The sequence below is a fragment of the Hyperolius riggenbachi genome, chromosome 5, assembly GCF_040937935.1.
Source record: "Hyperolius riggenbachi isolate aHypRig1 chromosome 5, aHypRig1.pri, whole genome shotgun sequence".
Taxonomy (NCBI): domain Eukaryota; kingdom Metazoa; phylum Chordata; class Amphibia; order Anura; family Hyperoliidae; genus Hyperolius; species Hyperolius riggenbachi.
Genome location: NC_090650.1, coordinates 390,172,143 through 390,178,142, shown reverse-complemented (window position 1 = coordinate 390,178,142; position 6,000 = coordinate 390,172,143). Strand labels below are relative to the sequence as shown.

The 6,000-nt window shown below is 47.3% G+C and overlaps 1 protein-coding gene across 1 annotated transcript in view; it reads left to right on the top strand.

Annotated features, from left to right (window-relative positions):
* The first annotated feature begins 5,786 nt into the window (after nt 1-5,786).
* ANKRD46 (ankyrin repeat domain 46) overlaps nt 5,787-6,000 on the top strand; it is a 48,979-nt gene continuing 48,765 nt past the window's right edge. Inside the window, exon 1 of the mRNA XM_068237734.1 lies at nt 5,787-5,847. The gene's annotated coding sequence lies outside the window, so the exon portion shown is untranslated. The remainder of the gene's footprint in view (nt 5,848-6,000) is intronic.

The following is a 6,000-nucleotide window of genomic DNA, read 5'->3' as shown; positions in this document are numbered from 1 at the left end:
GTGTGTTTAAAGAATGTTATCTGCATACAGAGGCTGGATCTGCCTATACAGCCCAGCCTCTGTTGCTATCCTAAAACCCCCTAAGGTCCCCCTGCACTCTGCAATCCCCCATAAATCACAGCCGTGCTGTGAGGCTGTGTTTACATCTGTAGTGTCAGTCTCGGCTGCTCCCCCACCTCCTGCATAGCTCCGGTCCCTGCCCCGTCCCTTCCCTCCAATCAGCAGGGAGGGAAGGGATGCAGGCGGGGACTGGAGTTCTGCAGGAGGCGGGGAGAGCAGCAGACTGACACTATAGAGATAAACACAGCCAGCTCCAGCCAGCTCTGACAAGCTTGTTTGTCAGCAGCGTGGCTGTGATTTATGAGGGATTGCAGAGTGCAGGGGGACCTTTAGGGGGGTTTAGGATAGCAACAGAGGCTGGGCTGTATAGGCAGATCCAGCCTCTGTATGCAGATAACATTCTTCAAACCCACCTCGGGTTCTCTTTAAAACTGATCATAGGAAGTGTATTGTATTGATATTGATACTATTTAAGAGAATTTAGCCACACTTGAGTATGAGGCCTCGTTCACACGAGCATCTGCCGGTGTGTCAGTCAAATGCTTTTCTGTAGGCGTGCAGAAAAGCATTTTTCAACTTCACGCGATTTTCACGCTCGTGGGGGGACATGGAGATGCGGTGGTAAGCAATCCCTGAAAGCAGCACGCTGCTTCTAAGTCAGGGCTGGTTCAAGCCACAATGGGGCCCTGTGCCAAAACTAACCTTGGGCCCCCCTGCCCCCTCACCAGCATATTCACCCCCCAAGGGCCCACCCCTAAGCCAGCTGCGGCGCCCCCCAGATCTCCCCCTTCAAACTTACTGTGTCCCCCAGGGCCCCTGCACTGTTTTTATCAAAACAGCAACTCCCCTATCCCGGCGCGCAGTTCCATCCATGCTTCCGGTCTTCATCCCCACTGGCTGCCTCTTCTCCGCCACTCTGCAATTATTGTGTAATGACTGATTATGGAGAAGCGGCAGCCAGCAGGGATAAAGACAGGGAACAGTGCGCCGGGATAGCAGAGTTGCTATTCTCACAAATCGGTGCTCAGCGGCCCTGGGGCAATTGCTCCCTAATATCTCTATGGTAGCACCGGCCCTGTACAGATTCGGCTGAAACGATGGGAAATATTGGGATCGGAATGCTGCGTTTGTGCAAACGACAGTAAACTATGGTACAGGTGCTGCCCGACCGGCAATAACCCGTATAAACCAGCCCTGACACTTTCAGTTAACAGTAAGGCCCCATTCACATTTAGAAGCGCAAAACACTGGCGATTTTTTGCCGGCGTTTTGCGGGAGTGATTTTTCTGAAAAAAAAAAATTACTGGACAGTGCAGCGATTTCTTTGCGATCGCATTTAGCGCTTCTATAGCACTGAAACGTGATCGCCGGGAAATCGCCTAAAAATGGTGCAGACTATGCGTTTGCGTTTCATGATTTTGTGCAATTTGTGGCGATTGGTGCAAATCGCCCAAGTAAGAATGGGCCCATAGGCTTTTATCACACTAGCACTTTCAAAAGCACTAGCGTTTGAGCGTTTTGCCGAAATCGTCGGAAAAACGAGTGTGAATGGGGCCTTATGATGATTTCCGTCATGTCTGTTATTACTTTCGATTGTTTTACCGCTCGATTTCTCATAGAAGCGAATGGAAATTGATAAGAAAAGATAAAAGAATAGAGTAAGAAAAACGAATCGAAAATTGATCGAATGGGAAATCTGCCGGTAAAACGCATTGTGTGTGTGTACCCAGCATAAGCCTCATTCATGTGTGTCTTTTCAAAGTGTGTCTCTAATCAGAGGAGGGTTGGGGAGGATAACCAGCTATCAAACGGAGGAACTTTATTGTATTCTGTTTTGTGTATTAATCATTTGTAATTACTCATGTAATCTACATTGTAATATTATGTAAGTGTATGTACAGCAAACTGTAAATAAAATATACATGTCTCATTATTTTCTCCATCATACACAACTTCTGGAATTACATTTATATTTGTGGATAGGAGAGTTGAGGTGAGAAGAACATGGGGACAGCTGTTCCTGTATCATTTCTTAAAGGGAACCTGAACTGAGTAACTTCAAATGAAAATTACATAGTTACCTTGCCATCTGTTCCTCTCAGAAGCTCACCCTTTTCTTTTCACAATAATCCCTTCCAGTTCTGATAACATTTTGTCAGAACTAAAGTATATCAGTTGCTGTCGGTTATAGCTGAGAGGACAACTGATGAGCAAGGTAATGTCTATGTATCCCTATGGCTCATGTGGGCGATATTACAGTTTAACAGTATGCTGACCAGACAGCTGTTCTGGGGATAATGGCCATTTTCAAAATGGAGGTTGGAGAGAATTCCCTTGATTACAGAGGATAAACAGGACGCAGGAGAGGAGAAAGAGATTGAGGAGCAGACTACACAGGATGTAATTATGACTTGTGTATGGTTATTTTGACTTTTTATTTTCAATTCAGGTTCTCTTTAAAGGACAAATGAAGTGAAAAGACTGTTGATGCTGCCATATTTAGCTCATTTTAATCAATACCAGTTGCCTGGCAATCCAGCTGATCTATTTGGCTGCAGTAGTGCCTGAATCACACCAAAAACAAGCATGCAGCGAATCTTGTCAGATCTGACCATGTCCGAAATACCTGATCTGTTGCATGCTTGTTCCGGGTCTACGGCTACAAGTATATTAGAGGCAGAGGATGAGCAGGGCTGCCAGGCAACTAGTATTGCTTAAAAGGAAATAAATATGGCAGCCTTAATATCACTCTCACTTCAGGTGTCCTTTAAGTGTGACTGGATTAGCTGCGTGTTTGTTTCATGCATGTGATTCAGACACTACTGCAGCCAAAGAGTAATACCAGGCATCTGGTATTAAAAGGAAACAAATATCGTGGCCTCCATATCTCTGTTAGTTCAGGTGTCTTAACCCCTTGCCAACCACTCCACGCCAATTGGTGTGAACGTGGCGGCAGCCCCAGGACCACTCCACGCCGATTGGCGTGAATGGCTGCAGGCGGGGATTGCAGGAGATCGCGTTGTGCTGATGTGTGCGCATCTCCATATGAATGACTGAGCTACGCTCCGCCTTCAGTCTCCCAGCAGTGATTGGCGCTCGGAGACTGTTAGATGGCGAAACCAACCGCCGTCTTTTATTGCTGTACAGCGCTGCGATCCATGACAGCGCTGTACTGGGGACAGCTGTGTGACACAGCTGTCCCCCTGGAAGGCTCAGGGGCGATCCGCTGTCATATGCTTCAGCCTATGACAGTCGACCACAGTGATTGGCTGGCGGGGGAGGGAGGGAGACGGGCAAAAACATTTTTTTATTTAAAAAGCATACATTTAATAAAAAACAAAAACAAAATTATTTGTGAAAAAATAAACACTGGGGGAGCGATCAGACTCCACCAACAGAGAGCTCTGTTGGTAAGGAGAATCACTTGTGTGCTGAGTTATGCGGCCCTGCCTTGGTTCTTCTATACTATAAGTTCCTATGCCTGTTCTAATCTGCTCTGGCTTACTGCAGTCTTTCCTAACTGCACTGTCTCTGTAATAAAGCAATGTATCTTTCCTCTGTCCTGTTTGTCGGGCTAAAGCTTGATTGTGTGGAATGTGCAGGGCTGCTTGTGATTGGTAGAAGCGATACACACCCTCTGCAGGCCCCCTGCATACTCTGAATGACTCATACACTATGCTTAGCTGAGCCTATTAGAAGCTGGTTAGTTTGTTTGTAAACACTGCCTAAAACTGTTAATTACAAGCCAGGATTGCAGCAGAGAGTGGCAGAAACAGCACAGAGGGGCACAGGAGAAAATAAGGAATAGAATGGTATGCTTTTTTATTGTAAGAATATTACAGTACAGATTCTCTTTAAAGCTGCAGTGGCCCAATTATCAAAAAATGGCCTGGTCACTAGGGGGGTTTAACACTGCGGTCCTCAAGTGGTTAAAGGGAATGTCCAGGGAGAAGAAAAATGCATTTACTTACCTGGGGCTTCCTCCAACCCCTTGCAGCCAACATGTCCCTCACAGCAGCCCCGGTCCCTGCTTCCGGCCCGGGGTTCCTGCTGTTGCAGAGGCTGACCTCGCGAGGTCGTCCTCTACTGCGCCTGCGCGAGCCCTGCTGTCAGTCACTCGCATGTGATGTGAAGTGTACTGAGCAGGCGCAGTACACTCCATTACCACATGCGAGTGATTGACAGCAGTGCTCGTACAGGCGCAGTAAGTGGACCTCGCGAGGTCGCCGGCTGGGACTGGAGCTGCTGCGAGGGACATGTTGACTGCAAAGGGCTTAAGTAAATGTCTGGGTTTTTTTTTTGGGGGGGGGGTTGTTTTCATTTATTTATTTTCTCTCCCTCCTTGAATATTTCCTTTAAAGGGAATTTGAGGTGAGAGGGATATGGAGGCTGATATATTTCCCTTTAAACAATGCATATTGCCTGGCTGTCCTGCTGATCCTGTGCCTCTAATAGTTTTAGCCAGAGACCCTGAACAAGCATGCAGATCTGGTGATCTGACTGGATTAGTGATATGCTTGTTTCAGGTGTGTGCTTCACACTACTCATTCCAGTAAGGTCAGCAGGGCTGCCAGGCAACTGGTTTTGATTTGAAGGGAACCTAAACTGAGAAGGATATGGATTTTTCCTTTTAAAATAATCCCAGTTACCCGACTCTCCTGTTGATCCTGTGTCTCTAATACTTTCAGCCACAGCCCCTTAACAAGCATGCAGATCAGGTGCTCTGACTGGAGTCAGACTGGATTAGTTGCATGCTTGTTTCAGGTGTGTGATTCAGCCACAACTGCAGCCAAAGAGATCAGCAGGACTGCCAGGCAACTGGTATTGTTTAAAAAGAAACATCCATATCCCTCTCAATTTAGGTTCCCTTTAAAGGAAATAAATATGGCCGCTTCCATACCCCTCTGTTCAGGTTCCCTTTAAAAGTGTGAATAACCTGGCAGATGATATTACATGCACCTTGTAGTATGAGGCTGAAAGTTATACAAATGGGCTTAGTCTCTTTGAAATGAATATAACGTATGGGGTCTATGGCTAAGGCTGGTGTCACAAATGGTCAGGGCCAGTTCTAGTAACTATGGGGCCCCTTTGTTGCAGCCAAATTTCCCCCGAGGGAGCTGCTGTCCTTCCCCCAACTTACCTGTGCTCCCCGGGGCCCCTGCTGAGTTTTTGGCAGAGTAGGGTCTCGCGTGTTCTGGCATACACATTCCTCTGTCAGTACATAGCTCCCTGCACTCCCAGACTTTGTCTTGCCTCTCCTCCATGACCTGGCGCATGTTATTATTTAACATCATGCCGGAGGTCACAGAGAAGATGCAGTCAGCGGTGGCTGAAGACGTGAGTGCACAGAGCCACAGACTGATAGAGGTGTGCGCCTACCGGGATAGGTGAGACACTACTCTGATGAAGGCTCTGCAGGGGCTCCAGGGAGAAATAGTTAAGTTGGGGAGAAGGGTAGGCAATACCTTAGGGCCCCCTACAGGTTCTGGGGTCCTCAGGCAATTGCCCCCTTTGCCTCTATGGTAGCGCTGGCCCTGCAAATGGTGCAATGTGGTTATACTGTGGCAGGGGAACCTGCTGCAAGACAATCGCACCACACCATTTAATGTTCAAATCGCCCTGCAGCAGAGTGTGCTGACAGGGTGATTTGCATAGTTCCGCCCCCAGCTCAGTGACCTGTTCCCTGCTGCAAAGGAAGTATGTCACTGATTTTTGACTGATAAGCTTGTGCTTGCTTCACCACACAATCAAAATGGATTGTCGAGGTACCATTGACACTGATGATCGGTACGTCGCCTCAGCGTCATTGGAAGTATCTACAAGTCTATCCCCAATTTCTTTAACCACTTAACCTAAACTTGATGAACGTATGCGTCAAGTATGAGCTGCAGTTACTCAATCAGGACATACAGGCGCATCCTGTATATTAATGGTGGGTGT